Source organism: Pseudorca crassidens, chromosome 4 (assembly GCF_039906515.1).
Source record: "Pseudorca crassidens isolate mPseCra1 chromosome 4, mPseCra1.hap1, whole genome shotgun sequence".
NCBI lineage: Eukaryota > Metazoa > Chordata > Mammalia > Artiodactyla > Delphinidae > Pseudorca > Pseudorca crassidens.
In genome coordinates, this window is record NC_090299.1 from 532,858 (window position 1) to 559,266 (window position 26,409).

Genomic DNA, 26,409 nt, shown 5'->3' on the forward strand with positions numbered 1-26,409 from the left:
TGCTGCTGCCCAACCGAAGCCCTCCTGAGACCCACGCGAGACCTGGACGCGGGATCTGGGCGTGGCCCGAGGGCTGCAATTCCACGCCTGCGCACCGCCAAAACTCATGTGTTGGAAGGTACCAACCGGGGAAGAGAGGGAGGTTAGAATTAGACTTTCCTCTCTGAGGGTTGTTTTGGCTGGACGTCGGGGAGGAGGAACATACAGGCGAGGACCTGGCCTCGCTCTTTCCAACGCTGCAACCTCCAGCGATTCTCCTGAGGGCAGCGCGTTATAGTCCAGGACCTATGTGGGCCCCCAGGCGGCGCCGAGGTGGGTGCGCCGGGACGCCGGCGCAGGCGCAGAGCTGTGGGAGGCCGCTGCACCTCACAGACCGACAGCGGGCCGCCAGAGTCAGGTGAGACCCACGCCTGAGGGTTGGGTGGGAGTAATCACATGGAGGCGGGATGTGCATCGACCTTGAGACACGGAGAGCTGAGCGGACCGGCTAGGTGGACCAGGTGGCCCCTCGTGCCCTCCATTATGCAGGGGGTGGGGAGGTCAGGGGGAGGGCCCCTCGGTGCTCGCCGTACTGGGAGTGGGAGGCGTAGGGTCCTTGGGGCCCCGGAGGATGAGGGCCGGGAGACAGGAGGGACCAGAGGAACAGCAAGGGGGTCTGGGCCGTCGGAGGTAGGGGATGGGAAACTCTGGGGCCGGGGCATTAGGAGACCTGGTAGCCCAGGACCAATGTCAGGATCACGATGGGGTGTGAGTGGGGCCCGGGGCCCACTGTCTGGACCCCATGGTCGAGGTGGGCCGGGTCGGGCCAGGCGCCGTTGCTTGCCTCTAACACGCACATGTGAAAAGGCTTGACCTGGGGGAGGTTATTTCGCTTTTAAAAACGGTGGATAGGGGAGTTGGTGGAAGGGACTCTCTGTACTGTTTTTTGTAACTTCTAGTGAGCTTACGCTTATTTTAAAATTTAGAGGAAATAAATGGAAGTTGCTTCTCCTAGAATTACACTCCTCGCGGGATGCCCCATCCTCTCCGAAGAGCAGTTTCCATCCGCCTATGGAGGTGGATCAGAGTGGGACCCACTGAGAAAACTTGGTTCAGAGGAAGTCTCTGGGCCATTCACTTGTGTGGAGAAAAGTGGCCATCTTTCAGGGAAATAGAGAAATGCAGAGATTCAGGACCACTCTAAGTGGAACGCCGTGGGGAAACGAGGTACTCCCTCTGTCCCGTGCTGTAGCCATGAACCTTGTGTGGCCATTGGCCTCTGAAATGTGACTGGTCCAAATTGAGATGTGCTTTGATTGCAAAATACACCGGGGTTTCTAAGACTTCCTATCAAGAAAGGAATGTAAACTACCTCATCAATAATTACGTATTGATTGCATGTTAATATGGTAATATATTTGATCCATTGGGTTAAATATAGGTCACTAGGGTTAATTTTACTCTTTAAAAAAAAACTTTTTTAATGTGGCAACCAGAAAACTTAAAATTTACATATATAGCTCACATTTATTTCCGTTGGACAGTGCTGACCTATACCAATTTTAAAATAAGGCCTGGATCATGTATTTATTTTATCAAACTCAGAAGCCACATTGTTAAAGTGACATTTTATCAGTGTTACAATGATATAACATCAATTCCAACCTCTGATGTCTTTGAAATCAGAAAAGTTATGCACACTTATGAATATATTTTGATATTAACTCAAACATGCAAGGTAGAAGGTAGTTATTTGCCTTTATTAATATTTTTAAACAAGTTTCTTAGCTATGAAGAAGTCTTTAAGGTACTTTATTTGGAAAATTCCAACTGAGATAAAGATTAGTGTTTGTGCAAAGGCCCACCATAAAACGTTGCTGTTTGTATCTTCACTGGTCATTCGAAATTCTTCTTCACGGTCCTACGCAGAAGAGAAATAGGCAGGTTAAGTTTCTTAAGGTACTTCCTGCATGAATTTGAGGGGAAGGTGCTGTATGCATTCAAGGTACTTAATGTCACCCAGGTAATCTCTTACGCCAAAGTGCAGTATCATTTTCTAAGCCAAGGGGTGTTGTTAGTCAAAGACAAGGAAGAAGAGTCAAGCTTATAAAACACACTTTTGTGTTTTGGCGTAAAGTATCAGGTATTTGATCTATTACTTTATATGTTTTATTTGTTACCATCAAACAAAGTGAACATTACCTAATTGACAGATGTTCATCATTCAGGTTCTTACTTTACTTTAAGCTGGGCACTGTGCTCATTTTATTTTCCAGATAAAGAAACAGAAGCTCAGAGACGACAGAAGGTTAGTGAGTGGGGGGGCAGATTTGAGCCCACGTCTGACCAGGGTCCACTGAGCACAGTGACCCAGGAAACGCATAATGTCACAAGAACAAAATGGTGATTTAGAAAGTGGGCACACTGAGACGCTGCGGCCATGTGGGGTGTGTTTGGAAACGCTTATTTATTCATTCTGTGAGCTCACACCCCAAGGCGAGTGAGCCACGGTCCCCTTCCTAGAGGAGCTCATGGTCCAGCGAACGGTGAACGAGCGCTGTCCCTGCATCCCCTGCATGTCCACGCAGTCCTAGCTCAGAGGAGGCCCGGGGAGCCGGCAGTTTACTCTTTCCTTGGTTCGCGGGCTTCGTGGAGAATTACGTACTGGGCAGGAAGAGGGAGCATAAGCTGAATAGGCAGACTGACCCTTTGATAGTTTTGTTCTTTGACTATTTGCTCCATTTGCTCAATTAGATGTTCAAGCTTGAAGCTAACTTCATTAACTTTGTCCTTTGCTTGAGCAATGGCTGCATCAAGGTCATGTTCTCCAACTCGAATATCTAAGTGGATCCGCTGTGCAAACAGTAAAAAGGAAGAAACATGTTTTTAACGTGGCTCACTCTTTTTCTTTGCTTTTTCCCTCCTTGTGTCCTCCCATTCCTTCCTTTTTCTCCACTCTTCCTTTTTGAGAGCAAACACTACTTCATTCTCGAGCTCTCTATTTTTCTTCACCGCCACTCTATTCCCTGTTATACCCAGTAGTCTTTCTTTGTAATAATAATGCTGACCTGAAAGAGTACTTATATTAACAATAGACTGTTAGGCAAGAGCCTTTGCCCCGAGAGAATTTGATTTACTCAGGAGAATGTTCTTTACATATAACTAAATTTCTGATGCTAAAGTACAGATTCTCTTCATCTGTTCTCAGCACATTTAGAAAATAGCCAATCACCATCTACCATGTAAGAGTTTTATTTATTGGAATTCCATTATTAATTCACCCTTCAGCCTTCAATTGTTTTCAAGCCTGAATGATCACAGTTCTCTTAAGCTTCCCTCCCAGTTCTCATTTTTCAAGCCCTTTAATCAACTCCGTGGCTCTCCTTTGAACCCCTTCCAAGCTCTCCAGCTCCCTCTTTGGTTGCTGTGCTGAGGTCTGGGTATAATGGTCTGCATATCATTGTCGCGCCTGAATAGTGCTGACGCTGCTCATCACCAAGTACTCGGAGGCACATACTTACCAGCTTACTCCCTCCAAATGACACGAGCCTCGTAGAATTAGACTCTAAGCAAATGATGTGTTCGCCAGGTGAATGTGAAGTGAAGTAGAATGTTCCCTGTGGGCCATATAACTTTGACAGTAATACCTAGGATTGAGGATTTCCATAGTTTAAGTTTATTATTCTCTACTTTCCATTTAAAAAAAATCATCCCCATGTAATCTAGTGAAAACTGTGCAATTCTTAAAGAAGAAATCAAGTGGCCAATAACATGCAAAATACTCAGTCTTGCTGGTAATCAAAAAAATACAGACCACAGTAAGATATTCCTTGTTGGTTTTCAGATTGGCAAAGACTTACAAGCACCTGGGGCGGGGACAGTATGGAGAAATACTATCTCTAGACACTGTTCTGGGAATGTAAGTTGAACACCCGTTTCAGAGAGTGCTTTGGCCAAGCGTATAACACCGTTCACCCAGCAGCGCTACATATAGAAATTTATCCTATGGGAATGCCCAAATGGACAGTTATATGTAAAAAGATATTCAGTGTGATGTTATTTATTTAAAAAATTGTGTTTTGAAATAACTAATACCTTTGAGTGTGGATTGATTAAATTTAGGCAAAGCCAAATGAAGAGGTGCTAGGTAGCAGTAAAAGAGACTATAACACCCATATCTATACGAAAGGTGTCCACAATATTCAGGGATAGTCTGTATAGAATCCTATTTTTGTAAAAAGTATCGTTTGTAAAACTACACGTGCTTAGAAGAAGATTCTAAAGAATATATACCAAGTTATTAGGCAGTTATATTTGTTGGGGAACTTTGACTTTTCTGCTTAGTACATTTCTGTATTGTCTGGCATTTTAAAAACAGGTATAGGACTTCAAGTCTGGCATATAAGGAGCTTGGAAGTTGTCCCTCTGTCTTAAAAAGTAAAAGCTGCATAGAAAGAAAATCAGTTCTTAGATCTGTCAAGAGAATTGAGGTCACAGGGTAAACTGCCCCCAAAATGGGAGAGGCGAATGCAGAGTCCCAGCTTAGCCGAGCACAAACCCCTGTGGGAACCAGTACGGGTTCCTTTTACCCAGCACATCACGTCCAACTTTCAACAACAACAGAAAAATAATAAGACATACTCAAAGGCAAAAACCGCAGTTTGAAGAGACAAAACAAGCCTCAAAACCAGATTCAGATATGGCAGGGATATTGGAACGATCATATAAGGAATTTAGAAAACCTATGATTAATAGTCTGTGGTCTCTAATGGAAAAAGTAGACAACATGCAAGAACAAATGGGTAGTGTGAGTAGAAAGATCAGAATTCTGTGAAAGAATAAAAAGAAATGCCAGAGATCAGAAACACTGTAGCGGAAATAAAGAGTGCCTCTGATAGACTCCTTAGCACACTGGACAGGACTGAGGAGAGACTCTCTGAGCTTGAGGATATGGCAACAGAAACTTTCAAAACTACAAAGCAAAAACAGACTGGGGGAAAAAAGGAACAATATCCAAGGACTACAGGACAACTATTAAAGGTGTAACATACACATAACGGGAATACCAGAAGGAGAAGAAAGAGAAAGCAACAGAAGAAATATTTAAATAAAGACCGAGAATTTCAGATTAGTGTCAGACACCAAGCCACAGAGCTGGGAAGCCCAGAGAACACCAAGCAGGATAAATGCCAATAAAACTACACCTAGGCATATCATATTAAAACTGCAAATATCAAAGATAGAGAGGAAATCTAGAAAGAAGCCTTATTTATAGAGGAGCAAAGCTAAGAATTACACCCGACTTCTCCTCAGAAACCATGCAAGCAGGGAGAGAGTAAACATTTAATGTGTTGAGAGAAAAAAACTCACCAACCTAGAATTCTGTATCCTGCAGAATTCTCCTTCAAAAGTAAAAGAGAAAGATTTTCTCAAACAAAAGTTGAGGGAATTTGTCCCTCATAGACCTGTCTTACAAGGAATGTTAAAAGTTATTCAGAGAGAAGGATAATGATATTGGTCAGAAACTCGGAGCTACGTGAAGATTGGAAAGCATTAGAGAAGGAATCAGTGAAGGTAAAATTAAAACTTTTATTTTTCTTATTAACTGAGTTAATAGATACGTCTTTCAAAATAATAGCAATGTATTTGATGATTATAGTTTATATATAAATGAAATTAGCAACAGCAAAGATGCAAGGGATGGGAGATAAGAATTAGCATTACTTTGTTATTATAAAGTACTTGTACTACCTGTGAAGTGATATGGTGATATTCAAAAGTGGACTTGGAGTAGTTGTAAATGTATATTGCAAACTCTAGGGCAACCACCGACAAAAAGTTAAAAGAAGTATAATTGATAACTATGAAAGGAGATAAAATGGAATCGTAAAATAATTAAAACCACAAGAGACAGAAAAAGAGTGGAAAACAAAAATAGGAACAAATAACAAGGATGACAACTAGAAAACTAATAAATATGATGAATATTAACTCAGCTGTATCAACAGTCACTTTGAATGTCAGTGGTCTGAATGCATCAATTAAAACAGATTGTCAGAGTGGATCCAAAAAAAAAACCAAAACCCCGACTATGTATTGTCTACAAGAACCCCTCTTTAAATATAAAGACACATATATATTAAAAGTTAAGGGATGGAGGGACTTTCCTTGTGGTCCAGTGGTTAAGACTTTGCCTTCCAATGTGGGAGGTGTGGGTTGGATCCCTTGGTTGGGGAACTAAGATCTCACATCATGGCCAAAAATCCAAAACGTAAGCAATATTGTAACAGATTTAATAAAGACTAAAAATGGTCTACATCAAAAAAATCTTTAATTAAAAAAAAAAGGGACGGAGAAAGATGTATATGTCAACTTTCAGCTAACCTTAATCAAAAGAAAGCTGGAATAGTTATATTAACTTCAGACAGAGTAGACTTCAAAACAAGGAAAATTATCACGGATAATTACATAATGGACCATAGTAATAAATAGGTCATTTCTCCAAGAAGACGAACCTTAATGTGTATGCATCTAACACCAGAGTGTCAAAATACATGAAGCAAAAACTGATAGAACTGCAAGGATAAATACAAGAATTTAGTATTACAGTCTGAGACTTGGGTACTCCTCTATCAGAAGTGGGCAGATCCAGCAGCAGATCAGTAAGGACACAGTTGGACTCAATGGCACCATCAACCAACTGGATGTAATCAATATCTGTAGACCACTTCATCCAACAAAGCAGAATACACATTCTTCTCAAGCTCACATGGAACACTCACCAAGATAGACCACATTCTGGGCCGTAAAACACACCTTAACACATTTGAAATAATAGAAACCATACAATGTATGCTCTTAGACCATAATGCAATTAAAGTAGAAATCAATAACAAAAAGATAGCTGGAAAGTCCCCAAATGTTTAGAGATTAAACAGCATACCTCGAAATAACACAGGAGTCGAGAAAGAAATCTCAAGAGAAACTAACAGTATTTTGAATTGGAAGAGAATTCTGGGAAGATGGTGGAATAGGAGGCACCAGGAATCTGTCTCTAGGCAACAATTACACTGGAAGAATCTGTCTGATGGAACTGTTTTGGAACTCTGGAGTCTATTGAAGGCTTGCAACTTCCAGGGAAAGACTTGGATGGTAAATTGTGGTTAATTTTGGTCAATATCAGCTCTTAGAACAGTGGCAGCTGCCTACCTCCCACCCCCCACCCCCCGCCAGCCACATGGCAGGCAGCTGCGCAGGTGTTCCTGGAGCAGCTCCCATGCATCTTTTAGAAGCCAGGGTAGGCAAAAAGGACCCTGTCCTCCAAATGTCAGGGTTTTTTTTTTTTTTTTTTTTTTTTTTGCGGTGCGTGGGCCTCTCACCGCTGCGGCCTCTCCCATTGCAGAGCACAGGCTCCGGATGCGCAGGCTCAGCGGCCATGGCTCATGGGCCCAGCCACTCCACGGCATGTGGGATCTTCCCGGACCAGGGCACGAACCCGCGTCCCCCGCATCGGCAGGCGGACTCTCAACCACTGCGCCACCAGGGAAGCCCTGTCAGGGGTTTTTGATGTCATCATATAGAAGGGATTCTCAATAAGATTAACAAGATTTCTCATCAGAAACTTCGGAGACCAGAGGCAGTGGGCGGATACATTCAAAGTGCTTAAAAAACCCCAAACAACCAGAAAAGGCCAACAAGCACATGAAAAGATGCTCAACTTCACTGATCATTAGGGAAATGCAAATCAAAGCTACAGTGAGGCACTACCTCACACACATTAGAATGGCTGCTATACAACAAACAAAAAACGTACTGGCAAGGATGTGGAAAAATTTCAACCCTTGTGCATTGTTGGTGGGAATGTAAAGTGGTGCAGCTGCTGTGGAAAACATTTTGGTGGCTCCTCAAAAATATGAAAATAGAATTATCATATGATCCAGTAATTCCACTTCTGGGTATATACCCCAAAGAATCCAAGGCAGGGTATCAGGATGTCTGTACCCCCATGTTCATGGCAGCAGTGTTCACAATAGCCAAGATGTGGAAGCAACACAAGTGTCCACTGACAGGTGGATGAAGAAGCAACATGTGGTACATACATAACAGTGGCATATGATTCAGCCTTAAAAAGGAAGCAGATTCTGACACATGCTGCAGCATGGATGAACGTTGTGGAAATTATACTTACTGAAGTAAACCAATCACAAAGAGACAAACACTGTATGACTCAACTTACACGAGGTATTTAGTCATAGGGGAGTTATTGTTTAACGAGTATAGAGTTTCAGTTTTACAAGATTTAAAGAGTTATGAGGATGATGATTGTACAACATTAAGAATATATTTAATACCACTGAATTGTGCACTTAGTAATGGTTAAGATGATGAATTTCATGTGTACTTTACCACAATTTAAAAATCTCAAAAAATATTTTGAACTGAATTAAAATGAAAATACAACTTAATCAAAACTTGGGGGATACAGTGAGAGAAGCATTTACAGAGAAATTTATAACATTGAACGCATATATCAAAAAGAAAGAAAGGTCTAAAATTAATCATCTAAGCCTAGGAAACTAGAACAAGAAGAGCAACTAAATCCAAAATCAGCATAAGAAGAGAAATAAGATCCGTGCTGATAAAGCTAATGCAGAAACCAGTGAGAACAGGAGATACGCAGAGAAAACCAGCAAACAGAAAGCTGGTCCTCTGCAAAGATCAGTAAACCTCTAGGGAGGCTAACTAAGAAAAGAAGACCCAAGTTAATAACATCAGAAATGAAAGAGGAGGCTTACTACAGGTCTCACGGACATCAATGGGGTAGTAGAGGAATACGATGAACAGCTCTGTGCTCACAAACGTGGTAACCTGGATGAAATAGACCAATTCCTTGAAAGGCGCAATTTGTGAAAACTCACACAAAAATAAATAGACCGTCTGGATAGGCTGAGAGCTAGTAAAGAAACTGAATTGATAATAACTTTCCAAGCAGAAAGCACCAGGCCAAGATGGGTTCACTGGTGAATTCTACCAAAGATTTAAGTAGGAAATCAGACCAATTCTCTACAATCTCTTCCAGAAGTAGAGAGAATACTTTCTAAATCATTTTCTGAGGCCATCATTAGCCTAATACCAAAACCAGAGAAAGACACAAGAAAACTATGGACCATTATCTCTCATGGACATCGATACAAATATCCTCAACAAAATATTAGCAAATTGAATCCAACAATGTATGAAAAGAATCAGGCACCATGACCAACTCAGGTTTATTCCAGATACGCAAGGCTAGTTCAACATTTTAAAATCAGTTAATGTAATTCATCGCATCAACAAGTTAAAGATCACTTGATCATAACAATAGGTGTAGAAAAGGCATTTGACAAGATCCACCATCCATTCATGGCAAAAACTCTCAGCAAACTGAGAATACGGGAACTTTGTCAATTTGATTTAAAAAATCTATAAAAACCTTACAGCTAGCATACTTCATAGTGAAAAACTAGAGGCTTTCCCACTATGATCAGAAACAAGGCTAGGATTTCCTCTCTCACTATTCCTTTTCTTTTTTATTATTTATTTATTTTATTTTTGGCTGTTTTTGGGTCTTAGTTGTGGCATGTGGGATCTTCATTGCAGCACATGGCCTCCTCGCTAGTTGTGGCATGCGGGCTTCAGAGTGCGTGGGCTCAGTAGTTGTGGCACTCGGGCTCCAGGGTGCATGGCTTCTAGTTGTGGCATGCGGGCTCACTAGTTGTGGCACGCAGGCTTAGTTGCCCCACGGCATGTGGGATCTTAGTTCCCCAACTGAACCCGCGTCCCCTGCATTGGAAGGTGGATTCTTAACCACTGGACCACCAGGGAAGTCCCTCAGTATTCCTTTTCAATATCATACTTCAATTCCTAGCTAATGCAGTAAGAGAAGAAAAGAAAACAAATGGTATACAGGTTGGGAAGGAAGAAATAAAGCTGTGTTTGTTCACAGATAACAGGATTGTCTATGTAGAAAATTCAAAATAATAAAACTTACTGGAACTAATAAGTGATTATAGCAGGGTTGCAGGATACAAGGTTAATATGTTAATCAGTTTCTCTGTATCAGCAGTGAACCAAGTGGAATGTGAAATCAAAACCAATACCATTTACATTAGCATCTCCCCCAAATGAAATACTTAGGTATAAATAAAACAAAGTATGTTTAAGAGATATATGAGAAAAACTAAAAAACTGTAATGAAAGAAATCAAAGAAGATAAAATACATGGAGAGACGTTCTGTGTTCATGCCAGGAAGACTCGATATTGTGAAAAAGTCAGTTCCTCCCAACTTAATCTATAGATTTGACACAATCCCAGTCAGAGTGTCAGCAGGTTATTTTGTGAATATCTTCAGGCTGATTCTAAAGTTTCTATGGAGAGGCAGAAGATCCAGAAGAGCCAACACAATATTGAAGGATAAGAATAAAGTCAGGGGACTGACGTTCCTGATTTCAAGACTTACTATAACTGTGTAGCACGGGGAACTCTGCTTAATGCGCTGTGGTGACCTAAACGGGAAGGAAATCCAGAAAAGAGGAGCTATATGTGTATATAGAGCTGATCCATTTTGCTGCACAGCAGAAACTAACACAACATTGTAAAGCAACTACACTCCAATAAAAGTTAATTTAAAAAAGCCTTACTATCATGCTACAGTAACCAAGGTAGTGTGGTATTGGTGAAAGAGCAGACAAAGAGATCAGTGAATCAGAGAGCCCAGAAACAGACCCACGCAAATGTAGACCCACTGATCTTTGACAAAGGAGCAAAGGCAATACCATGGAAAAAGGTAGTCTTTCCAACAAATCGTGCTGGAACAACTGGACATCCATATGCAAAGAAATGAATGTAGACACAGACCTTACACTTTTTACAAATTTAACTTAAAATGGAGCATAGGTCTAAATGCAAAACTATAAAACTATTAGACGGTAACATAGAAAGCCTAGAAGACCGTGGATTTAGTTACGACTTTTTAGGCACAACACCAAGAGCACGATCCGTGAAAGAAAGAATTGAGAAGCTGGGCTTCGCTAAAATTAAACTTCACTAAACATTTGACGTTAACGTTGAACGTTGAACGTCGAATTTCATTAGAATTAAAAACTGCTCTGCAGAAGAGAGAGCTGTCTGTCTCTCTGTCAAGAGAATGAAAAGACAGGCCACAGACTGGGAGAAACTATTTGTAAAAGACGTATCTGATAAAGTACTGTTATCCAAAATATACAAAGAATTCTGAAAACAACAAGAAACTGAACAAATTAATTGAAAAATGGACAAAAGATCTGAACAGACAACTCACCAAAGAAGACATATAGATGGCAGGTAAGCACATGAAAAGATGCTCCCCATCGTATGTCATTAGGGAATTGCAGTTAAAAACAACGAGATACTTCACACCTATGGGAATGGCAAAAATCCAGAACACTGACAACACTAAATGCTGGCGAGGATGTGGAGCAACAGGAACGCTTGTCACTGCCGGCGGGAACGCAGAATGGTGTTCCCATTTGGGAGACGGTTTGGTGGTTTCTTACAAAACTAAACATACTTCTACGTACAGTTCTGCAGTTGCACTATTTATTTACCCAAATAAGATGGAAACTTATGTCCACATGAAAACCTGCACACAAATGTTTACAGCAGCTTTATTTATAATAGCCCAAATTTGGAAGCTACTAAGATGTCCCACTGCATGTGAATGGATCAGTAAACCATGGTATACATCCTGACAACGGAATATTGTTCAGTGCTAAAAAGAAATGAGTTATCAAGCCATGAAAAGACACGGAGGAAACTTAAGTGCATATTCCTAAGCGAAAGAGGCCACTCTGAAAAGGCTGCCTGCTGTACGACTCCAGCTGTATGCCATTTTGGATAAGTCAAAACTGTAGAGACAGTAAAAGGATGGGTGGTTGCCAAAGGTTAGGGAGGGGGGAGGGATGAATAGACGGGTTCCAGAAGATGTTTACGGGAGTGAAACTACTCTGTTGATACTACAATGATGGATACATGTCATCACACATTTGTCAAATCCACAGAATGTCCAACGCCAAGAAGGAGCCCTAATGTGAGCCGTGGGCTTTGAATGATGTGTCAGTGCAGCCGTCAGCTGCAACAGCTGTGCCATTCCAGGCCTGCTAGTGGGAGAGGCTCTGTTCACATGGGGGCAGAGGACATACGAGAACTCTGTACTTCGTGCAGAATTTTGCTGTGAACCTAAAACTGCTCAAAAAGATAGCCTATTAAATCACTTTAGAAACAGGTATGTATTACACATAGAAAAATGCAACCAAGATTCTTTTTTTAAATCTTTCAATTTTGATTTGGAGAAAATTAAAGGATCTTGCCATGTACTTAATTTCACTTAACAGAGTGTTGATAGGGAAACTTTGGTAAATACAGCTGCATTCAAGGTCAGGTTTGCATTTGATTTCTAATTTTTTATGAATAACAGAGTTACTTTTCCCTGGAAAAATATGCAGTGATGACTCATCACCTGTTAAATTCCATTTCTGACCCTTAGTGTTGGGTCAGGGTTCTACAGAGTCTGCTTCCAGTGACTATTCACGTCAGCAAACATGTCAGTCAGCAATGCCTGTTAGTTTGGTGTGCTGGAAAAAGACATGCTTGAATTTAGACCTCAGTGTTTCCACTTGCTGATGATGTGATCTTGTATAAGTCATTTTACCTCTCAGGACCACAGTTTTCTCTTCTACAAAATGGAATAGGAATATTGGACACGGAATAAGGGACAATGGAATACAAAATGCATAGTTTGAATGGTGCCTGTATATTGTCGTTGTCTGCCCTGCCTACCCTACCAGCCATGTTACCCCTTGGCCTGCCAGTCACCTGCCGTAGGAAGGGACATGTGTTCAGGTTAGCATCCGAGAGTACCCTGCGTCCAGGCACATGGACCCGGGTAGGAGCAGTCCGAGTCCTTGGCGGGGTGCTGTTCAGGATCTTCAGAGAGGATCTTAGCTCGTTAGGAATGTTAAACCAGAGCTGTGTCTGGTCCTCTTACTTCCAGAGGGAGAGAGCCTTCCTGAAAATCAGGCCTTTGGGGTGAGAATTTTCTCTCTCCTAGGCCCGTGGCAAATATCTGTTGGATGTTTGCAGAATGAAAACACTTCTCCTCCCATCTAGAAGGGGGTATTGTTTCGAGTAAATGTATTTTTTGGAGAATGAAACAGCTCTGTCTTAAAAACAGTGAACAGGTTTTTCTGTGAAGCTGTTTTGTCCAACTAAAATTTGGGTTCTGGGTTTAACAAGCTATGCAGACATTTCCAGATCAGTCATGAAAGGTTACAGGGAAGGACAGCAGAGAATTCTGTTTTGGTTTAACTGGGCAGGAAGTGAAGGAGACGGGGGTGTCAGGAGGAGAGGGTAGCTGTACGAGAATTAGGAAAGTGGCCCCAGTGGAACTGTTGCCAGGGAGGTGCCTGGTGTACCAGGAGAAGGCTGCTACAGCGGGCCGGAATCAGGTGTCCGGTCCAGTTGGAATGGAGTCTCCTGGGCTCCACGTGAGTGGGGGCGTCACAGTGTCAGGCTTGAGTGCAGCCCTCATGAGGACAGGAAATTGGGCCTGTCTACATCAAGTACCCTCTCCTTGCCAGCTAGAGAGATGCCTGTCTGTTCTGTGAGGCTCTGCTCCACCACCATCCTGCTACGTCATGAGCACATCCCCAGGACAGCAAGTCCAAAGGGAAGTAGTTCCTGCAGTCACGTTGGAATTATTGGACGGAGCAGGTCACAGTCCCTTGAGCTGGCATGGTGGGGACAACATCTGCTGCGACCGTTGGACAGAGGAGAAAATGGAGGGTTAAAGCAGCCAAGTAACCCCTCGAGGTCCAGCTTGTAGATGACCGTCTGCACTCACACCTGCCTCCGACCCCAAGATCCACATTCTTTCCCTTTGACCGTGGTGCCTTTTCTACTCTGCAGCTCCCAGTGAGGAGGCGCCCTGTGAGGCCAGACAGACCCAGAGGCCGCATTCCTACAGAAACCCCACCAGACGGGAGGAGGGAGAGGCGGCCTATCCGACCCTCGTGTCTGGGTGAGGCTGTGGCACCTGCAGAGCAGGTGAAGCCTGGCCCTGCACGACCAGCGGGATGCATTGGCCCTGTGGGTTCCCCCTGCCCAGCAAGACCAGCAAAACCTCAGGATGATGAGTGCGAGGCCTGCCCTTTGTACTGTCTCTCCCTTGTGTGTTAAGGAGTCTCTGTTCCTCAGCTGGACTGTAGGCCCGTTGAAGGCAGGCGTCTGTGTCTTGGTGCAGTGCCTCTGTCAGGGCTACACGTGTCAGAAATGAGATGCTGGACAGTGAGCGCTGTGTGGAGATGTGAAGTGTGTGGGTGTACATGACACGTGGCTTTTTAGAAAATAAAAGATTTCAGTAGCAAGACAAAAAGTGTGTTTTACCTCATCATTGTAAGTTGTAACAGTCACAACCATTCCCAGACCAGGAGCAGATTCAAGGAAATCGTGTCTGCCCAAGTCCCACTGTTGTATCTTGAAAGTCCCTGTTTCAAAAATATAAGACATTTATTTTTATTTATCTTTTTTAAGTCTTTATTAAATCTCATTGAGAAACATACAACTAGTAAATATATAACGTTGAAGATGTTATATATGCTACAAGAAGAAGCAACAGACAGGGTGGGAGTGGTAGGGGACTTGGAAGCATTATGTGGGGAAGTCAGGGAAGGCTTCTCTGACATTTGAGCAAAGACCTGAAAGGATAGGGGAGTAAAAATATATCCGCTTCTATAATATTTGTTTATCACATACATGCAGATTACATCCATATCTATCTATACATCACATTCAGTGCTAATTGTGTGCCAAGCACCGTTCTAAGAAACTTACACGTGTAATCTGAATTGTCATGACAACAGCGCTATGTAGGTAGCTAATATTTTATGACGATTTTACGTGTGATGACACTGAAGCATAAAGTAATTTGCCCAAGGTCACGTACCTAGCAAGTAGCAGAGTCAAGATTCAATCTAGGCAGTGTAGTGCCTTTTTCCTTACTACCTCGTGATGCTCCCTCCACTGGTGAAAGATCGTCCCATGCAGGAGGACATGCAAAGGTCCTGGGGCAGGAGAATGCTTGGAGTGTTCAAGGAACAGCAGAGTGCTGGAGTGAAGTTAACAGGAAGAAAATCACAGGAGATGAGGCTGAAGGGGTAATGGGCCAGATCGTGGATGGTCTACAAATCCTTTTTAAAATTTTGGGGAAAGGCTTCCCTGGTGGCACAGTGGTTAAGAATCTGCCTGCCAATGCAGGGGACATGGGTTCGAGCCCTGGTCCAGGAAGATCCCACATGCTGTGGAGCAACTAAGCCCGAGCACCACAACTACTGAGCCTGTGCGCTAGAGCCTGCAAGCCACAACTACTGAGCCCGCGTGCTACAACTACGGAAGCTCGTGTGCCTAGAGCCCGTGCTTCGCAACAAAAGAAGCCACCGCAATGAGAAGCCCGCGCTCCGCAACAAAGAGTACACCCCGCTCGCCGCAACTAGAGAAAGCCTGTGCGCAGCAACAAAGACCCAACAGACAAAAATTAATAAATTTTAAAAAAAGACCCTATTCCCCCCCCAAAAAAATTGGGGGGAAGCAATTGGGCAGGTGAGTGAAATGATGTGGCTTTCATTTGAACATTTTTTTTGCATGGAGTAAGGAATGAAGAAGGATAGGAGTGGAAGAAGGGAGGCTGTCATCATAGTCTAGGTGGCTTGGACCAGGTGCTAGTGGCAGAGGTTGTAAAAAGTGTTGGATTCTGTATTGTCCCTATTTCACAAGGCGGAAACTGAGTGTCAGAGTCACAGCCCAAAGTCACACAGTGAATAAGCTGTAGGGGCAGAATTAGATCCGAGGTGGTTTGATCCCGAAGCCCAGAACCACCCTGACTCCCTGGGAGGCAGAGGGAGACGCATCCCTGACGGGAACCTCACCCTGGACATGACTGCACGGGCAGCCCTGGGGAGAGAACGGGTTTCCTGGGACGGGCGGGCGGCAACGCCCCTGAGCCCTGCCTGCACTTCGGAGCGGCTTCAGTTCAGGCCTCACTGAGCAGTCCTGGTTGTCTTGTCTCCACAAGTTTGTTAACTCTGTGCCGTGTACGTTATAGACTGTTTAGAATGTTCCAGCTGAAGAGGATCTTTAAAAAAGGTGTCATTGGTGATACCAGAAAAGATGGGGTAAGCCCATTCCACCCTATTTCTCCTGCTAATTACAACTAAAAACCCTGGCCAAAATGTCTAAAGCAAGTATCAGAAGACTCTGAAAGGTGGAGAAAAGAAGGTGACTGCCAAGGACTCAAAGTGTGACTCAGCTGTGAGTTCCCTGTCTGTCCCCCACCCCCATATCCTGGCCTGGGTGCTGGAGCAAACAGCAGTCCCCACGAAACTGAAAGAGAGGCAGGGAGGAGGAAAGAGAACCCGCTCAGGAGAAGTCTGCGCTCCCGTGCAAAAGGATCTGGAATAGGGTGACCCAACAGGGTGGAACCCTTTGACTACACCCGCCCTACTCCAGACGAACCCTGTGAAAGAAACGGCACCCTCTCCACGGGCTGCTTCATGTGGGGACTGGGGTGAAGACCTGTGGAGATGCCTGACCTGCACTTAGTGAAGGACAGTGAAGAGGCAGAGATGGGGAGGGTGACAGAGAGGCGGGAGCTGGAGAGGCGATCTTTAAATCTGTGTATGGGTGTCCTGGGCACACCCCTGAGCAGCCTATGCATGAGGCCAACCAGAATAAGTACAGCAGAAACTCTGAGAATCCAATCGTGGTGTGGAAGACACCCAGGTTTCAGATTGGCCCCTGGGTAGTACGCAAGCAGGGTAGGCCAGAATAATAGTGCAGAGTCTCAGAGAAATAAGGTTAGGATGTGTGATCTGAAACTAAATGGGTTGACTACTTGTTAGAATAGAATATTTAAATAGGAACCAGAGTTATAATACTCAAAATGTCCAGGATACATTACAAAATTACGTACCATGTCAAGAACCAAGAAAGCCTCAACTTGAATGAGAAAAGACAGCTAGTAGACACACCAAAATGACATAGACATTGAAATTATCTGACAAGAATTTTAAAGTCGTCATAAAAATGCATCAACAAGGAGTTTGAAACCCTTAAATGGAAAAGTAGAAAGTCTCAGAAAAAGAATAGAGATATAAAAAGAAATAAATGGACACATTAGAACAGGAAAAATATAATATTTGAAATTGAAAAATAACCAAATGGACTCAATAAAAGAATAGAGACGACAGGGAAAGAGTCAGTGAACTTGAAACTAGATCAATGGAGACTTCCCTGGTGGTCCAGTGATTAAGACTCCGCGCTTCCACTGCAGGGGGCGTGGGTTCCATTCCTGGTCGGGGAACTAAGATCCCACATGCTGCATGGCATGGCCAAAACAACAACAAAGAAAACCACAAACAAACAAAAAACTATAGATCAATAGAAGTAATCAAATCTGGTCAATGGAGAGAAAATAGATTGAAAAAAAAAACAAAACTCAAACAGTCTTACGAACTTGTGGGACAATAATCAAAGGTCTATAATTTGCGAGTCCCAGAAGAAAGGAGGAAGCGTGTAAGGCTGAGTAAACACTGGAGGAAATGATGGCTAAAGACTTCCCAAACTGGGGGAAAGAGATGAAAGAGATAAGCCTACATACTCAAGAAGCTAAGTGAACCCTACAAGGTCAGACTCCCCCAAATCTACCACCGGATACATCATGATTAAATTTCTCAAAACCAAAGAGGGGGGAACCTATGAAAAATAGCCAGAGGGAAACACTGCATTACTGATGGGGAAAAACAATTTGAGTAACAGCAGACTTCTCATCAGAAACATGGAGGCCAGAAGGAAGGGGCACATTCCCAAGTGTTGAAAGAAAAAGCATTGTCAAATCTATATCCACCAAAAATACCCTTCAGAATGAAGTCACAATATTCTTAAGCTCAAGGAAAACTAAGGATTTTTTCACTTGAACACCTACTGTAAAACAATTGCTAAAGGAACTTCTGCAGACAGAAAGAGAACGGTAAGACGGAAACTTGGAATAGCAGGAATGAAGGGAGAACAATGGGGAAGTCAACACCGGGGAAACCACAATAGAGGATTCTCTTCCCCTTTAAAAAAAAAGCTGTTTGGGGCTTCCCTGGTGGCGCAGTGGTTGAGAGTCCGCCTGCCGATGCAGGGGACGTGGGTTCGTGCCCCGGTCCAGGAAGATCCCACATGCCACAGAGCGGCTGGGCCCGTGAGCCATGGCCGCTGAGCCTGCGCGTCCGGAGCCTGTGCTCCGCAATGGGAGAGGCCACAGCAGTGAGAGGCCCGCGTACCGCAATAAAAAAAAAAAAAAAAAAAAGCTGTTTGACAGTTGAAGGTAAAAAAAAAATCAACATTGCCTGGTGGTGTTCTCAAAGTATGTAGACATAATATTTACAACAACTATGTTACAGGGTGGGGGGCAGAGGGATTTACATGGTCATAAGGTTCTATATTCCTCTTGCTATGGTAAAATATTGATCCTTGTAGACTGTGGTAAGTATGTGTATTGTAACCCCTAGAGCAACCACTAACAAAAACTATACAAAGAGATAACAGTGAAAAATACTACAGATAACACAAAATGCATTACAAAACATTCAAGTGACCCACAGGAAGGTACAAAACAGAAAATGGGAACAAAACCCAAAGGGAGCAAAAAGAAAACAAATAATAAAACAGCAGACCTAAATCCTGACGTATCAGTAATTACATTACAAGCAAATGGTATAAACGGAGATAAGACAAAGATTGTCAGAATGGATGTTTAAAAAAATGAACCAACTATTCAGTCTTTGAGAAAATCACTTTGGGTATAATGCTATAGGTAAGTTAAAAGGATAGAAAAGACATCATTACGACAGTCAAAAGAAAGCTCACGTGGCTCTATAAATATCAGATAACGTAGACTCCACAGCAAAGGAAATTACCACGGACGGAGCGGGGCCTTAACGTAATAATAAAGGGGTCAATTCAATATGAAGACATAACCATCCTACATGCATCAACAGTTTCAAAACACACGAAGTAAAACTGCTGAAAGGAGACGTGGACGAGTCCACCCCATGGGTCGGCAGCGCTCCTCGGCCGTGGACAGGGCTAGTGGGCGTGGGAGAGCTGACTTGCACCGTCCACCTGCAGGGCCTGGCTTGGCACTTCGGGGATGGCCCCCAAACAGCAGGTACACATTTCAAGTGTACGTGGAACCTTCACCAAGTTAGGCCACAAAGCCCTAAACCTGATGCGGCACCTTTGCTGAAGCAGCCGAACGTCCTGGAGAAAAGCACACAGCCAGGCAGGCGGACAGCGCCTGGAAATGCCCGCGTGGGTTCCCGTCCTCCGAGACGACGGTCTCCTCGGGAGCCTCTTCCAGCCCCTCGCCCGTCCGGGGCTTGCCTTGCCCACGTGGACGCACTCAGCGTCTCCGTCCTCCACCTCGAGCACCCCTCACCCCGGCAGCTCACCGCCCTCTGCCTCCCCTCCCTGTCCTCTAGGGCTCTGCGCTTGTCACTCTCCCCACACTCACCATCCGCCCTCTTCTTGTCCGCGTGCCAACTGTCCCAGTGCCGCCCCCCCACCCCCGCATTTATTCTGGGAGGGGCTGGAGTCTGGGGACGTACGGCGTCTTCCTCTGTGGGCCTCCTGGGCCCGGACTGAGCGAGGGCAGAGCCCGCTGAGGAGTTGTACGTGTTCGATAACGGGTTTTGAACGGATGCGCACCCTTGGTCCCTGCTTACAGCGCCGGTGTTCCTGGCCCAGAGGGAGGTGTTATGCCCTATGGCTACCACCAGGTGGCAGAAGAGTAGCACTGCTCGCGGGTGCATGGGCCCGGCGGTCCTCCCAGCGTGGACAGGACAGTCCATGTGACGGGCGCCCAGAGCGGGCCAGGCTGCCTCACGTGTTTCTCATCAGGATAACAACGGTGTATACCCCTTGGGGTGTGAAGACCCAGTTAGTATTTGTAAACGGCTTAATGCAGCACTTATCACGTTGTAAGCGCTATGCAAGCACTTGATGAATTATTCCTTACGTTATTATTGGGCTTTTGATGTCAACGCCCGTTAGGGCCTACAACCCTGGAAAGTCGGTATAATAATACCCACCTTTGCAGACGAGGCTACGGGACTTGTCTAACACCAGCCAGAAAATAAAAGGCTGAGCCCGGATGCAAACTCCGCAGGCTCGGTTCCCAACTCAGCGCTCGGCCCCTCATCACAAACTCCACCCCGGCTCTGCACGCAGCCCCGGGCTGTGTGGCGCGTGTTAAACCCCAGGTGTAGTTCCGGCAGAACTTCTGTGCTGACCTAGCTCCCCAGGGGCCCTTCCTCCTGGGGGCTCCACTCAGTGACCCTGGGTGGGAGCTATTGGGTGCCAGGCGTGAGCCGCGTGCCACAGGAGGCCACCTGCCTCCCTGGGACCCTGTGTGCGCCCCGTTCAGGCACTCAGCTCGTCCTGCGACCCCTGAGGTGGCTCGCTCTTCTGCTCCGGCCTGTGAGTCCTTGAGCCTGGAACTGAGGGCCATCTGAGTTGATACTAGAAAAGTGAAATGCATCTCTTGTAGGAATTTTAGAAAGTAAAAATCCCCTCCAGAGGCCTTTGGTACTCAGTATTATCCTTCTAACCTTTTTTCCCTGTAAGTACACATCGTATATTTTATAAAAAAATGAAATCATACTGTACATCTCTGATTTGGTTTTTCCACCCAATTTTTTCGTGACCATGTTTCTATGTCCTTAAATGTTCTTCTGTAACCTAATTGAGGTCTATTCAGAGAGCTGAAGAAAGATCCAGTGTCGTTTGTCCAGTGCTGAGCACAGAGCTCTACAGACAAACTGGCCACGCAGTGTCTGAGGAACGAGAGAAGGAACTGGGATGGGCCGCCTGACAGGAGGGGGTTCAAAGCCAGCTCATCCTGTTGACCCGGGTGCAACGTGGGCATAGAAAGCAGCTGCTCCCAAGAGTCGCCGTGAATACAGAGTGGCCTCTTCCAGGCGCTCCAGGCTCCCCGAGCACCTTGGCTTCCCTCTGACCTGTGAGCCTTTCTGAGAGCCTTCCTGTGTGGAGGGAGCGCAGGAGGGGACGTGTCACTGACACGAGAGCACACACTTCCTACGCCACACACGCCATCAGGGTACAGTCAATGAGTAATTGCCACTAACTCGCCAGCCGAAACATTGCTGGCGCCCCAGACACCCCGCGGCCTCACCACCCGTCCCCAGAGGCCGCCAGCCCCCTGGCTTGTGAAACATTGCTGGCGCCCCAGACACCCCGCGGCCTCACCATCCGTCCCCGGAGGCCGCCAGCCCCCTGGCTTGTGAAACATTGCTGACGCCCCAGACACCCCGCGGCCTCACCACCCGTCCCGGAGGCCGCCAGCCCCTGGCTTGTGAAGACAGCGTTTTTGTGTCTTTGTACTTTATATAGTGCGTGTCCTCCTGTGAACACCGTCAGCGTGTGTGGGGGTCCGTCCGTGTCACATGCGGTGGAGACCGTCCCTGTTGTGGCTGCTGAGTGCCTCGTTAGTGCCTCGTCATGTGAACGGCTGGCTTTATTGTCCGTCTGTCCGTGGATGGACACTGGACGGGCCTGGTTTGGGCCATCTTGGGTCGTGCCTCTCTGAAGATTCTTGTGCAGCTGAGCACGTGTGTGCATTTCTGTTGGGCATGTCCTGCATTTACCCAGCTTGTGGACTGGGCCTGTGTTCATCTTCGGAGGGGCACCATTTTGGGGGTGAAGTCTGCAGCCTGGAGCAGGGGTGGCGGTGCACACCTACCGGCACACTCGGTTTTCTCACCGGTGGGTGCGTGGCAGCATCTCATGGGCTTTGTGTTGCCTGGCGGGCACGGAGTCAAGCGCCTTTCCCCCCGCTCCTGGCTGTTTGCGTTCCGCCTCCTGTGAAGTGTCTGCTGCTCTTCAGCTCGCGTCTCCCTCCCGTGGATGGTCCCCTCCACGCTGGTCCCTTCCGTGCAGAGGTGTGCATCTTAGTTGCACACTCGTTCTGGGTGTCAAAGTTGTGTCACCAAGGAGAGGCCGGACATGCAGACACATCTCCCGAACCCGTGTCCGTAGAATCCGGGGGTGTCTGCAGACAGAGGGCCTGGGGCAGGCGGGGCGTCCAGAGACGTTGGTGCCGCTGAGACGGCAGAAAGAGCGGCCGTGACTCTCATAGCTTGTGTGCCCCGAGGCTGGAGCGGGGCCTGGGAGGGGTCCAGAGCGTCAGAGGCGGCGTGTGGGGTGGGGCCCGGCCACCAGCTCCTTTGCTGGGAGGTGGGAAAACTCTGGGGGGCTTCTTAGCCAACTACTTTTTAAGTTTTTTAAATTGTGGTAGAACATATATAACAAAATTTAACACTGTAAGCATTTTAAAGTGTGCAAATCGATGGCATTAAGGATGTTCACTTTGCTGTGCAGCCGTCACCATCCGTTTCCAGAACTTCTCCACCAAACAGAAGCTGCACCTGGTTAAGCAGTAGCTGCCCTTCCCCTCCCTGTCTAGCTCCTGGTCACGTCACTCCTACTTCTTGATTTTTGATCTGACTCTTCTAGGGACCTCGTACAAGTGGAACCACACAGCATCTGTCCTGTTGCCTGCTACAGTGGGTTCTGAATTTCATTTTTATTCATTTCACTCCTTTTCACGACTGAATAATATTCCACTGTGCCATGGACCGCATTTTGTTCATGCATCCGTTTGTTGACGGACACGGGTCACTGCCTCCTTTGGCTGTTGTGAATGATGCTGCCCAAACGAGGGGTCTGAGCGTCTGTCTGGGTCCCCAGCCTCACTCCCAGGTGTCCTCTCGGCGGTGGGGGCACTGGGTGGGCATCTGCAGTGCTGGCTCACGTTCCCGAGCTCCCCGGGCTCAGTCTGAGCCTGGCCTCTCTCCCTCCTTCCCCTGGGGGACGCCCCCTTAATGAATCACTTGCGCTTGACTCCTTGGCTCGGAGTGGGGGGGCTTCAGCAGGCACCCAGCCCTTGACCCCCTGAGGTGTGGTGATGAGCGATGATCCTCGTTTAGCTTTGCTTCTTCCTCCTCCATCTCCTGGTCTTGCTGAAGGTTTGCACTCTGAAGAAAAAGAACTACAGAACCCTGGAGACTTCGGCCGAGTGCAAGGGTCATGTCCAAGGACCCTGTGAAAGGGAGCGACCAGGAGCGAGACTTCATTGCTTCTGAATTCGACTTCTTTTCCTTTTAATGAACAGCCTCCCACACAGGATCGCTGTGCTCCGCGGTACTTCTCGCCTTCTCTCAGCACCTGCTTTCTATAAGAACTGACAGCCTTGTTTAAAAAGTGTTTCCACACTTACCTGGTGGTGCAGTGGTTGAGAATCCGCCTGCCAACGCAGGGGACACGGGTCAAGCCCTGGTCCGGGAAGACCCCACATGCCGCGGAGCAACTAAGCCTGTGCGCCACAACTACTGAGCCCACGTGCTGCGTCTACTGAAGCCCATGTGCCTAGAGCCAGTGTTCCACAGCAAGAGAAGCCACCGTAATGAGAAGCCTGCACACTGCAATGAAGAGTAGCCCCCGCTCGCCGCAACTAGAGGAAGCCTGTGCACAGCAATGAAGACCCAATGCAGCAAAAAATAAATAAATGAAAAATAAATGAATTTATATTTTAAAAAAGTGTTTCCAAGGATCAGCAAGTAGGTGGTTGTAAAGCTCGTCGGGCCAGCGGCGGTCACTTACCCCACAGCCCCCCAGAGCTCCCTCGTCCCTCTCGTCCCCCTCCTCCTAAAAACCTCGCCCCCTGTGTTCATTCAAAACAACCTGGAATTTATCATTAAAGAGCATTACTAAGAGGAGCTAAGAGAAACAGTATAAAAGTATACAACATATTTGACTTTGAAGTTTCCAAGCAAATTTACAGAGCAAGGATTTCTAGTCCTGCGCTTGGCTGCAGTGCCCTGCACTGGCACGGTTCACAGGTGCGCAGGTGGGTTTGTCTCCCTTTCAGCCTCCAGCAGAGGGATTCCAGGCTCTCCTCTGCTTCTCAGGAATTTCCTTCCTTTCAGGGAGGGGTTGGAGCCAGAATCAGGGCCACACCTGCTTCTCTGGTACCTTCGGACAGACCCTGGGAGGCTGAGTTGACAGGTTGGAAACAGAGTCCAAGAGGCTGGGAGAAAGTGGGACGCACGCCTGCAGCTGGTCGGGGGCCAGGTGCTCCAGGCAGGTGCTGCCTCCAGCTCATGGATAAGGGGACGAGGCTCAAAGTCGCCACCAAGCTGCTGGCAATGGCGGCGATGGCCGGCACACCTCTGTCCTCCTGCGGTGCCCTGCGCGGCCTCCGCCTGGGGAAGGCGGCAGCCTACTTTTAGTCCCGAGGAACAAAATCACGCTTTCAGGTAGATTTGACTAAATGACTGGCCCCGAGGTCATCTCTCTTGGACGTTCGAGACGGTGTGTTTCATCGGACTTCATAGGAACTCAGAGATGTGACGAGAAAAGGCATAGCTGCCATGTGCTCTTCCTAGACTTGGGCCACCAGGCATGGCCTCAGGTCCCCACAGATCCACAGACATTTGAACACTTGTTTTGCCATTTCAGTGGTGATCTAAACATTAAATCTAGCATATTCTGGATCGACGCTTCCTAACCGGGCAGGGCTTGACACGTGCATTTATGATCAAGTATCACTAAGTGAGAGTCAGGGATTTGACAGGCAGCGAAGGTTCAGGGATAGTTCAGTGAGACAGGAGTGGAAACAGTTATCTGGGGTGCGGGCAGCCTAAGCGCGGAGAGCCCACAGCGGTCGGGAATGTGTTCACGCTCAGAGCAGATGGGCTGAGCTAAGGTCCTGGCTGTGGACTTAGGGACTTGCAGCACACAGTGAACAAAAAGCAGAGAGTAAATGTGCAATGGAATTTTTTACAAAAAGGACTTTTAAAGGAGATGTTTAAGAACTGTGTCGAGGGGGCGCTATTATAGCATTTGGCACATGTGAGTAGCAGGCTGCCGATTAACTCAGCCTCTGGAAGCTGAAGTTCAGAAGGCACACTGACCTCTGCTGCTTTGTCTCGTGTTCCTGGACCCGTCTACAGACCTCACTTATCCTTTGAGAATTCAACCACAATTAGCATGATTAATGGCATCAGAGATTGTTTGACTTAAGGTAACCTGACAACTGGAAAAACAAATCAAGCTTGGATCCTGTGGTCTTGTGTTTGGGTTTCCTGTTTTACGAATTATGCAATTCCCTCTTAAGGCTGTTTTCAAGCCAGTTCTGCATAATTTGCTAATGTGTCTCGAGAGAAAAGCACACAGCTTGAAGCTCTCTGCCAAAGAGCATGCACGTCAAGAGGATAGCACGTCCAATAAAGATGTTAGAAACAGAAGAGGTTAGCGCGACACCACCGGAGGTTAGCGTGACACCACCGCAAGATGACATCTCGAGTTCAACATTCAGCAGAGCTCATCTAACCCACCTGTTATCCAGGTGTCACTTGGAATGTCTTCTATTATGCATTTCTCCTCTCTTTCCCCTACGTGGAAATAAAAAGCCGTTGAAAGTGAAAAACAAAAACTCAAAAGAAATGTTAACATTTGCATTTCTGTTGCTTTTGCCGCCTCTGGTTCTGCTTCTTCTGAAATGGATCCGTTGCAGGTGATACTGCTTACCGAGTGCTTACATTTCATTGGACAGCTTTGTAAATTGATTTTTGTGAGAAGGGACATATGGTGGCTACACTTGGGCAGGTGATTGCAGCAGGTCCCAGAGAACAAGATAAAAGACGCCTGAACCCTGGGACCTTGCCAAGCGTGATGACATCAGAATTCCTTTGGATCGGTTCCTTTTAAGGATTTTGAAATGTTCCAATGGAATGAAAGACAAAGTGAGGCCAAGGGACAAGCCATGGACACCCCGAAGCGCCGCACCCGGCAGAGGCCCAGAGATGGCCTGAGCTGTGCGGGAGTGACCAAACGCAAATGGCCATTCTCTGGTCGCTTCCACTGCTTGGCGGGAGGTGGGGGGAGGAGGGAGTGAAGGCTGCTTCGGGGGGAGAGAAACGCAAGTCCGCCGGGCCTGGGAAGGGGTGAGAGCTGGAGTCTAACAGAGTCCTCACCCCAAACTCTCTGAGTCTCCGTTTTCTCATTAAAAAACAAAACAGTTAAAGTCGCCCAGTGTGATTTATGATGTTCTTTCAGCTCTGGCACGCAATGTTTTCTTTTTAAACCTTTTATTTTGAAATATTTATAGACTCAGAAAAAGTTGCAGAAATCGTACCCATCGCCCAGATCCCCACAGCGGTAACATCTTGCGTGACCAGCTGACTGCACAGCCGTCAAGGAAACCAGGACTTTGACATTGGCAGAGTGCAGCTAAC

The 26,409-nt window shown here is 46.2% G+C and overlaps 1 long non-coding RNA gene across 2 annotated transcripts; it reads right to left on the minus strand.

The window, feature by feature from the left end:
- Positions 1–1,727: 1,727 nt before the first annotated feature.
- Positions 1,728–25,689, minus strand: LOC137223063 (uncharacterized). Of its 2 annotated transcripts, none has more exons than XR_010942700.1 (5): positions 25,510–25,689; positions 14,441–14,541; positions 3,501–3,626; positions 2,686–2,832; positions 1,728–1,900 (listed from the first exon to the last, which is right to left on the minus strand). It is a non-coding gene; the product is annotated as an uncharacterized lncRNA (long non-coding RNA). The 2 variants fall into 2 exon arrangements; XR_010942701.1 differs by lacking the exon at positions 25,510–25,689 and adding an exon at positions 19,608–19,815.
- Positions 25,690–26,409: the final 720 nt, after the last annotated feature.